The sequence below is a fragment of the Mustelus asterias genome, chromosome 8, assembly GCF_964213995.1.
Source record: "Mustelus asterias chromosome 8, sMusAst1.hap1.1, whole genome shotgun sequence".
Lineage (NCBI taxonomy): Eukaryota > Metazoa > Chordata > Chondrichthyes > Carcharhiniformes > Triakidae > Mustelus > Mustelus asterias.
In genome coordinates, this window is record NC_135808.1 from 73994621 (window position 1) to 74006528 (window position 11908).

The window sequence follows — 11908 nt, forward strand, 5'->3', positions numbered from 1 at the left end:
TAGTATTGTACTCTTTAGTTTATATTGTCTTTCCACTTCCAACCAAAATCAATCAATTCACATTTCTCTGGATTAAATTTCATCTGCCAACTATATGACCATTTGACCAGCCTGTCTTGTGTCCTCTCAAAGTCTGTCACTAGCTCTCTTACAGTTCATGATGCTTCCAAGTTTTGTGCCATTGGCAAATTTTCAAATTGTGCCCTGTACACCAAAGTCTAGGTCATTAATATATCATGAAAAAAGTGGTCATAGTACTGATTCCTGGGAACAATGCTGTGCACCTTCCTTCAGTCCGAAAAAAACAACTGTTCACTGCTACTTGCTGTTTTCTGCTTCTCAGCCAATTTCATATTTGTGTTGCCACTGTCTTGTATCTGCTACTCTGTCAATTTTTTCCAGTTTTTATCTTTTCTAAAGAGTATCTTGAGCAAATCCATTATTTGTTGCACAGTAATACATTTTTAAAAACTGTTTACCATTAGGTTTACCATACAAAGGATAAATTTAGCGTTAATCAAATCAAGTACTAAAATGGCACTAGCATGATAGAATCTTGACCTGACCAAATGCTGGAGTTCACTATCATCATTAGGTCACTTAGATTGTCCATACAGCTTTATTTTCCATTTTTTAAAATGTCAGAGTGCCAGAAGGTCCAGGGAATTCCAGCAGCATGGAATTCTATATTCTCATTTTGTTTTTCAGAATTAAGTTCCACCTAATATCTTTCAGATATCTCAAGTATCATCACTGAAATTTACAGTTTCAAACTGTACATTTTAATATATCTCAAAGAAATTTTAAGCTTTTCTCTGCTTTGCTTCCCATTATTTTTCTTATTTTGCTTGTATGTTTTAACTTTTATAGTTTCTTGTTCAGTACCGATTCTGCAGTATTTCACTTAAAACCCATATCAGTAAATTGGACATTGTTTCCAAGAGCTGTTTTATTCCACTAACCATTCAAAAGTTTAAAGTAGCCCAAAAGGCCAACTTGCTAGCAGGTTGAGGAATGCTGTGCAATGCTAATGTAAGATACCAAATCAGCCTGTGACAGGTTTAGAAAATATTGAACAATTTGCTTCTAAAGGTAACATATATTACTTGGTAGCCATACCAGCAGCACAAAGAAGGGGGAACACAGAGACTACATTTAAATTCATATTGAGTGAATTACACCAACATTTTGCAATGCTATGATCACAACTGCATTATATTGCAGGCTCAGCAGTGCTTTCGGTGTCTGAACTCATTGTAAAGGCTTCGGGTGGAATTTCATGCCTGCCCCGTGGAGAATTTGGAAGTGGGGAGTGCATTTAACTGAGCAGAAGGGATCACCACCACTTTCCCACAACTGCCCAGTCTTAAGTCTGTGGCAAGATGGCCCTTGGATGGACTTCCCATCCTGCTGTCAATTAATGTCCACTTAGGGGCCTTATCCTATTGCCGCTGATTCACCCAAGGAACTTGCCATGCCAGAAGCCTAAAAAGCGAATCCTAGCCGGTTTGCTTGCAGGTTTCGGGGGGTGTGGGGTGGGGAGAAACCTCATAAGTGTCTGATCAAGAGATCCAACATCGAGGAGGGGAAGGGGCCTAATTGCAAACCCTCCCCCACCACCCTCTCCACCTCCCAACCCTGCCTTCACAGCCTCACATCCTGCGAGTCCATACCCCTACCCACTATCACTCAATGTTGTCTGGGTCCATGGCGATCCTACGTCTCAGGTAGTGTAGAACCAGCAGCAACCACTGCCTCCCACTAGTGCTGTCAAGCAATGAAGAATGGCTGGCCTTTGGTTGACAGTGTTTGGAGCGGGACTTTTCCGCCAGGGTCCTTTATCCAAGGGAGGCCCCCAGTTTCCCAGTAAGGGGCTGACGGGCACTTAATTTGATGGGCCTTCCCTGAAAGAGGCAACACATGGTTTTCACCAGCTTTCCGACCAACAGATGAAACTCCATCCTAGCCATTAAATAGCATTCTTTATTTCTGACTCTTTGTTCTGTCCCACTTTTAATCTGCAGCAAAAGAAACTGGCAGGTTGTATAAAACACGAACAGAATCCCTGCCTTTTGCATTATATAAGATATTATTATCAGCAGTGGAAAAATGTGGAGTTGGGTGGACATATTCCTAAACCATGTGATTTTGAGCTATTGGCCAATACAGCCTGGACGATTTTACTTATTAAACATATGCTGAACAAAACAGCTTCTGACTGACCTGGAGTAGTTTCTTCAGTGTTTCATGCGTTTTAATCTTTAAAAATATATGCATTGATTTCCATGAACTGCCATTTCACAGAAAAAAAGTAAGAGGAATGCGAACAGGACAAGACAAAACTGTTAGCATTTTTGTGATGTCCATAAAATCATTCCGTAAACTTTTTCTGATATATTCCTTTGATATATTTGTCCTTTAAAATAAAAATTGATCATAGCATGAATAAATTTAAATGAAGACTGCAATTTCAGAACTGACCAGAAAACATTTTAGGAAATTTATGTTGGCCCTGCTTTTTCATCATATTTCTTACCATGCCTCTTTACTTCTCAAGGGGTGGGATTGAAGTTGGTGCTTTCAAAAGGAACATGGTCTTCTCTATACCTGTCACTGCCCAAGTTTAGTCAACTAGAAATTTCTGCTGCAAAATGGACACTTAGTTTTGCTCAGGTTCAGACTTTATTTTACTTGTTTACCCATGTTCAAACATATATCTTAATGGGTTCCTGTGTAGTTATGGAAGACAATACACAAATTAGGAATGGACAGAAGGTGCGTCTACAATAGAGAAATTCGTTCTAGCTTCTTTAGTCATTTTAAAAGGTTCCTTTAGAAATTTCCTCCACCATCTAGTTGCTTTTCTTGTAGTTGTCTGTTTTTAAACTGAACTAGTTTAACTGATTTTTTTGTCAATGTGGTTTGGCAGAATGTGAAACTCACATTCTAGCTAACCTCTCTGAGCTTCACCATAAATTTGGGTAGGAATGTTCGATTTGGCAGAGGGTGGCTGGGAGAACGGGTGGGGGAAGGAGGAGATGCAGCTGTTACTGTCTAGTGTGGGAGAAAATAATTATATCAATTCAATTAAGTATTTTCTATCTGTCTATCCCTCCCTTTTCTCCCACATTCAGCCTATTTAATTGTGTGAAAGGGAGCAGAGAGCAAATGTTTCAATTTTTTTTCAGATCCAGCTCAGTCATGCTAGAAACTAGTTTTCTACTTGGTGGATTGGATGTGCACTGATTTTGTGTTCTTTCTAACACGTGCAGCATTTAGAACAGATTGAGTTCTAAAATGAAGATTTTACTTTAATGTAGGAAATGTTTAAAGTGTGGTATCATTAAACGCTAAGAGCACTGCAATGCACTAATCTGAATGTTCGAAAGACATTTGCCGGAATTTTACCGGCACGCCCGCCCTGGTTCCGGGGCAGGCAAGGCTCGCAGAACGGAATTCTCCGTTGGCCCTGGGCAGGATTTTACGAGCCTCGCCCATGCAAGGTCGTCAAATACCAGCAATTATGTACATTGCAGCATCAATGAAAACAAATAGGGCTAAAGTAGAAAATTAAATAACTTTTGATTGTTCAGTATCTTATATGAGACTTTGCAGTTATCTTTTGTACATAGGGTAACATATTCTACTATTTTGCATGATAATAGGAATAGAAAACCAGTTCCTTCGCTAGTTAATGTTCTGAAGATTATGACGGGGCAACTGGCTTTTGTGTAATCAAAAAATGCTGCCTTGTTCTTCGTCCAGCAGTAAGACAAGTGCTTCAGGTGAAAAATATTGACTTATTGCCTCAGATAATGTAATTATCAGCCAAACTTTTAGTCTGAGTGCTGTGAAACAAATTGTAACGTTGCAACTGCATGTGCTGTGTGTCTTATTGTGTTGCCACAGCGATTGCAACCGGGCAGAAGGGGAAACTCCCATTTTCTTACTATCCAGATGGAGTGTGATCTGTGATTAAGTGATTGTGGTGTTTCTTCTTCTCCTCCGTTTGACCGTGGCCCTAATATGCTCTACATGTTTGCCACGAGTTAAAATGTTATACCTGCTAGACAAAGGATGTACTTCAGCATTTTTCAAGCTGATTGTTTAATTTTTGTTTGCTCAAAGCCTCAGGCTTCCGATCCCTCTACAAGGCCTGAAAGTAATGTCAAAACCTTTTTTAAAAAAATATTATTTAAATCTAATTTATGCAATCATATTTCTGTATATTTTGTCAGTTGTATATGAAAAACTTTAGTCATGGACCTCAAAATACTTAGTAACAGAGATTTATGTTTACTTTTAATATTGGGAAATTACAATGGCTGACACTTCATAATATTGTTTGCATGTTACAGAAGATATGATTACATGTAATTAACAAATATAATCTGTACTAATTTGTAATGGTAAAACATGTACATAAAACCAATATTAGAAGCTTGCTTTGTCAGGCACATTTTGCTGATTAGACGATTTACCCCGAATTTACCAAAATACTCCTGCATAGTGACAGTTTTTATAGAATCCTCAGTTCCATTAATGCGATTTGATTAATACCTTCAAGAATTTGAATTTATTTACTGTTTACATTATCTAAATAATATAACTTGATTTATTATTGTCACATGTATTAGTATACAGTGAAAAGTATTGCTTCTTGCACACTATACAGACAAAACATACTTTTCATAGAGAAGGAAAGGAGAGAGTGCAGAATGTAATGTTACAGTCATAGCTAGGGTGTAGAGAAAGATCAACTTAATACGATGCAAGTCCATTCAAAAGTCTGATGGCAGCAAGGAAGAAGCTGTTCTTGAGTTGGTTGGTACGTTTCCTCAGACTTTTGTATCTTTTTCCCAATGGAAAAAGGTGGAGAGTTTATATGGTTGTGCAAAAAAGGCAGGTTGCAACATCTTAAAATAATTTCTGTTCATTTTTTTAAATTTCAATCACTTAGTTCTCTTGCTGCATCTTTTCCTTCTGGGAAAATGAGGAGTTGGTGTGACCCGGGGTTCTGTGAATGGGTGTTGGAAGGCACCCAGGAGCATTTTTAAGACCAGTTGACTAAATGCAACTTGACTGACCTGTGCTGCCTCATTTGGTGCCCTAGTTAGCATCATTAGGTATCTGTGTAGCAATTCTGATTCACTCCATGACAGTGTTAGTTACCTATACCTATATGCCACTATATATATACTGGAACTAAATTTTAATGTGCAGGAGTGCATGGGATTGGGAGGTGGGGGGCAGGGACAGTGTGTCAGGAAGCCAGCTCCAACTCATCAATGTCTGCATCTAACAGCCGCTGGGAGAGGGTGGGTTGCCAATTCCCGTGCATTAATTGGTCAATTATACCAATATTAACATATCTGCAATTGACCTATTATCATGGCTTTTGCAATTCAGCTGGTGTTCCATGAGTTTCTCGTGCTTTCTGGAATTTGCCATTTTAAACAAGCCAAAAACATAGTGCATTTAAGGAGGCTGAAGACATGACAGGGAACTATGCAAATAAGTATGTTTGCTTTCTTACCTACTTGTGTAAAAGGCTTTGTTCACAGTACCTGTGCTGAATTGTTACTTTGACAACTTTGGAAGTTTCTACATCTGGTCTGAAGCTTAGAGTTCTGATCTGTCAGATCAGCATGAATGCTGCATTAATGTATGTTACTTCGGACCTCAAATGGGAACCAAAATGACCAGGAATAGCAGCAGCCTTTTCTTTCACAGATCTGCCCCTCCAAAGAAAAGTGGGGATCAAAACTGCAACAGCAGAAGGATTCTAAAGGCAGACATAAGCTTCCTCGACAAATCTGAAAACTTGCATTACAGAAAGCTTCCATCTGCTGGAACAAGACCTGCTGTCAACTAGACTTGGTGAGTGATCGAAGGCTGTCGATGTCATCACCACCCTCCACATATTTACCTCTAGGGTTCTGCTGAACTCCATGGAATCATATGAAAGGGTAGGACATGTTGCAGCCAATGTACCAGCAGTGGCGCACATTGCTGCCAAGGAAGTCGTCATGATTGAGGTTCACGTGGGTTTCACCAACCCATTATCTGACAACTACATGCAAAAACCACTTTCCCCAATCCCTCAACACAAAGCAATCCTTCAAACAACCAAGCATCCCTTTCACAGCTCCCCATTTCTAGTTATCAATTCATGACAGATTATCAAAATTGAAAAGGCCACTTGCTAGCTAACAACCAAAAGTGGGCAACGTGGAAGTATGGTGGAAATAAATTTTATGTGGTTTAAAATAAACAGGAACTTCCCCATCCAACATTGTCTCGCACTGTTATGTGGTGTTGTAATCCCTTTGATTTCAACACAGAAACAGACTGCTCAGATTCCTGATCAGATGACAGAGTTGATTTTGGCTGATGCCCTCAGGAGTTTGTAGCTGTGTGGGGCCAAGCAAAGATTTCTCCACCTTTGCATGGACAGATGTGGCTATTGAGCAGAAGAGAACATGTCAGAAACTGACTGGGGAGAGCAGGTGACAAGTCAATGGGTTAGAAATGGAAGCGCGTTAAAGTGAGTTTCCACTTACTTTTCCCTTTCAACATCATCCCTGTTGTGGCCCGTCTGCACTTTTCTACTTGCAATAAGTTGAAGAGTACTTTGCTGCAGATTAATGGTATAACCAATGGTATTTAATGTGCAAATTGTTGTGAAGGACCACACTCATTTGATGACCATGTCTGATTCTTCATGCAGGTGGTCACTCTTTCCACAACTGAAGGCATCAGCTGAAAGGCCTTCAATATCATGCCACTCATGCTTGAGATGGACTCTACCAATCTCTCTGCAAGTGCGCAGTGCAGCTGAAATGCCTCCCAATTAATTGCACATTCTTTGCTGCTTCTCCTTTTTCATAATAGGAGCAGGAGGCCTTCAACCCTGCATTGAATGAGATCGTGACTGATCTTTGACCTCTTTTCTACCATCATGGTAATAGTATTTTAATAATTGTGTAAGATCATATAGCACATGCAGCTGACGTCAAGTCAACATGGTGTTGTATACTGTATGTGTCTGATACTTAGTTTTGTCCCTATCTCTGAATACCAAGGATTCTGAAACTCCACTAATGTCCACACCACCTCCTCAGCAGCTGTTAGCCCTTCCCCTTTGCTTTATAGGTGCTTTTCCACTGCAAGGAGCAAAATAGGAGAACAGCATATATTAAATGAATGGAGAGCATTTTTTGAGGGTGACTGAGGGAAGGCATGTTACAAAAGGATAAGGATCAGTGTGGATGGACAGATCGGAATGTGACAAAGTGTACAGACAGAGGGATGGGTACACTTGTAGCAAAGTTAGTGTAAGGAGTGATGTGTTGGAGTAGGCTTGAGATGGCAGATTGAGAGGGTTGAGGTGATACGCAGATCAGAATTCAAGTGGATATGCCACTATACTCATCTTTCCGACTCTGCATAGGTCATTAAACCACTTTCAGCTTTGAATACTCATGTTGCACTGCACTCCTGCTTCTGGCATCATGGGCAACCACCAGCCATACCTTCTTTGTTCCACCAGCAGATATTTTCCTTCCAGCATAGGGAGGTCTATCACCTATGCTCTTGCAGCCCGCAGCAGTGCATCCACTAAAATGCGGACTTTTGACAGTCTGGACTCTCATTTTCCCAATTCTTCTTGTTGCGCTCCCAATTCAAAAATCCATCACATGCCATGTTTGGAGAGTCCCTTTTCATGACTGGAGTTGAAATCAATTTATGTGGGTCAATGTTACACCTGCTCAGGCTAATTGGCCTCGAAACACAAAAATAATATGGCAATGCAGTGAGTGGGTTAAAAAGCTACTGACAAAGGTGTTGCGCTTATTTTGGATTTTCCACTTGCTCCCTGACCCTCCCAGCACATCAGGAACTTAAAATCCAGTGCATTGTTTCCTTTTGTCAAATAATTTATTATATGCAGTGCTCTCATTTTATAATCACCTTTATTTAAAAATACAGGTATCAGAATCAAAATGCTGTAAATGAGGAATTTTGGGAACAATGAGTTCAAAGGGGGCAGTATTACTGCTGCATTTTCCACACATTTGATTTACAGTACACTTGGAGAATGTATGTACCGTGTGTTTAAAAAGCAGAATGGGTCACTATTCCAATTTAATACTATTGTCAGATATCTTTTTTATGAATTGAATCATGGCTGACAGTGGTGGGTGGAAAGTGCAATGTGTCCAAGCCCTGGAGTTACTTGTACCTTTTTCTGTTCAGTTCTAATTGTTACTGGTAAAGCTCACTGGGGATAGCATGGTTTCCTATCCCTTCACAAACACTGGTGCTTTCATCAGGGATATATTTATAGACTTTAGAATATATTTGGCTTTCCAACTAAATTAATGTTGGCAGCCACAACAGTTACCGAAACCTTTTGGTTTCTTTTGGAGTTTCATGTAGGTTGACTGTTTCATAGTTTTGGCTGTTTAAAGCCAGAGTTGATGAATTTTTATCAATAGCCACTGTTGCTAAATGTACAGTGTATTGTGTGTTCAAACCTGATCCACTTTAGTGGAGCTCTGCTTCCATTTATCAGATGCTGTGCTGTCTAATTCTGTCATGCTATCATTTAGTTTGCTAGTTACCAGTACTGTGGAATATTTTTCTTCAAATAAAGTAAATCAAGCATGACATCTTTGAAGATGATTATTTTGTCTTCTTTGGAGAGCAAATGTTATTGGTGTGGAATATCCTTAAGAGTCAGCTTTTGCGAAGCATTCCCTTACTTAGATTTGTTCAACATTAAATTAATATTTTAATAAATTTGCCCTGTTAAATTTCATTTTATTATACTGCTGTCACATGAACCCCTGACCAAAACTCCCAGTCAGAATCCTGAATTCATACTTTCCTCCCATCGATATTCAAAGCCCAAATTGTACTGCTCCTCATGTCAGTATTTTCCATTAGATAATTTAATATAATGTATATTGAACATATATAAAGAAGATTGGTAGGGAATCAAATTAGAATTTTATATTTAAACTGTATAGTAGGAATGTGTTTGTGGAGTATAAAATGTAAGATAGATCAGAGCGGCCAGGGTTTTTCTGTCACATGCAGTGAAGTGATCCAGTGACTGCACTAGCAATGATATCAAAATACTTGTTTCTGTGCCAAATATCCAATATAATCCTTTGTTAGGAGACAAGAGTTTCCAATGTGCCTGTACTGACTGTTTGGTGGGGGCTGTGTAATTAGTCCCATTCCTCTAACCTTTCCCATAGAACCATTGAAATTTACAGCTCAGAAACAGGCCTTTTGGCCCTTCTTGTCTGTGCTGAACCATTTTTTGCCGAGTCCCACTGACCTGCACTTGGACCATATCCCATAGCTATAGCCCAAGACTCAATGTCCATTGACGTAACTAATGTCAGCCTGGGTGTTGGCGGGATTGTTTCCATTTCCCTCAGCATGCCTGTGTTCTAGACAAAGAAACTAGGACAGAGAAAGAGTGGACTTTCATTTACTCGGTGTCTTAATCATGTTCCCAGTTGTCCATAGAACCATAGAAAATTACAGCTCAGAAACAGGCCTTTTGGCCCTTCTTGTCTGTGCCGAACCATTTTTTGCCTAGTCCCACTGACCTGCACTTGGACCATATCCCTCCACACCCCTCTCATCCATGAACCCGTCCAAGTTTTTCTTAAATGTTAAAAGCATTTACCACTTTATCCGGCAGCTCATTCCACACTCCCACTACTCTCTGCGTGAAGAAGCCCCCCCTAATATTCCCGTTAAACTTTTCTCCTTTCACCCTTAACCCATGCCCTCTGGTTTTTTTCTCCCCTAGCCTCCCCTTTCCCATAGCTTTACAAACTGTTTCCACTTCATGCATTTATCCCATTCCCTTTTGAAAGTTCCTCTCAATTCTCATTCCACTGCCCTTTCAAGCAGTGCATTCCAGATCATAATTTTTAAACAAAAAAAGTAACCTTATCTCGCCTCTGGGGTTCTTTTGCCAATTACCGGTGTCCTGTAGTTAACCATCCTTCTGCCACTGTAAACAGTTTCTTCTTATTTACTCTAAACCCATCATGATTTTGAACACATCTGTAATATCTTCCCTTAACCTTCTTTGCTTCTATGGAGAGCAACCTCTAACTTTTTTTGTCTCTGATACCAAAATCTCATATCCCTGGTACCATTATAATAAACCTCCTTACTTGGGCTGGACAAATCTTTCAGATTCTCTAGCAACAGAACTTTAATTAAAGACATGTTCTTTAAAATGCATTTTACTTCGTTCTTTTGAAATGTAAAATGAGAACAGCCCACACTACAATTATAGCAAATCTATCATTTGCTATTTTCAGCAAAGCAATTATATGTTTTTAAAAGTAACATGAATGATATGGAAATTAACATGGTATACTTTCAATAACCAAATGTATAATTTATGCATGACATGATCGATGAGTAAACAAAGTCACTGCTGAATTTTTGAGAAGGGAATAAGAATTGCACTATGCTAAAGCGAAAGCAAATTGATTATGTTTGGAGGTCTGATATTGAAGACTAATAAGGACCACGAGGTTAGAAGGAATAAATTAACAGAACAGTTTATTACACATCTTTCTCCTGACACAGTCAGCAGCAGACTGCCCAGGCAAGCTCCACCCAAGATGAGGCTTGAGTCCCGGGTCACTTGACTCATTCTAAAGGAGCATGCCCCAACCATACATAAGAATGCCATACTCTCATTCTAAGCACACCAAAACATTTTAAAGTAAAGGTAATGCCACATCAGTGAAAGATACCTATCTTTTGAAAGCAGCCACCATGCACCTATGTAAATATAATTTATTTAATGGAAATGTACTGTTTCTGTGATCGGTAGAGTCTATTTCACCTTAAATTTCTTTCTTGTACAGAAACAATATTTATGTCTGTGATACAGTCATCATGAATGAATCCTGTTGAAACATCTGAAGGCTCAGTTTTACCATTTCTGTTATATCTGATCTCTAAATGATCTCCAAATACTTTCCAATGCATTAACATTGCAATTGAATGTCAATTCATGCCCGATTGATTCAATATCTGGACTTTTTTGACAGCATTGTGCATTTATACAAAAACTATTAATCTGCATTTAAGAAACACCATAGCTTTATAAATTATGACAGCTTGCTCTTATGTGGTGGAAAAGATTATCAATTAAAAGCATCATATTTTTCATGAGGCAGGAAAGGGGTGGAGGTAACACAAGATCTTGAGAATGATTCCGATGTCGTTCAGTACATTTTCTTTTTTCAGAGTACCGATCCTCAGCCTGAAATACCCTTCTTGCCAAAATGTTCTAGTTATTGATCCTTTAAAGAAATGCTTCCTGACCTCCTGTCATGAATCTGTGCCATCTTGTCCTATCTTAGCATATCTTAAAATAATATTTCAGATTTACTTTTACTATACCACTAAGTATTTATCATGTATTTCTTTTTGAGGCTGAAGAGTCTTGGCTTATCAAGTATTTTTCTGACTCAATGCCTCTCCTTTGTTCATTGGCTCTCTGAAAATGTTGTGATCTTTTGTTGCTCAAGTATACTTAAGTATAGTTCATCCATTCACAGGATTTATTGGTTTTTGAGCTTCTATAGTCTTCCTCAAATAAAGTTTCAGAATGCAGAATTGGGGCTATGTATCCAAATATAATCATGTTTTACAGGTCCTCCTGAGCATTTGTTTGTTCTCGTCAGAAAGGAAATACATGACTTGTGCCTCTGGCAATAAATGCATCTACGGACCTTTAAGGATTCCAGTGTACGGTGTAATTTTCCTTTTCATAGCACTGTATCCTCTATTGATGCAAAGTTTCAATAGGACTCATCCTTTGCCTTGTTTAGCAAACCTTTTTGGGTTCCAA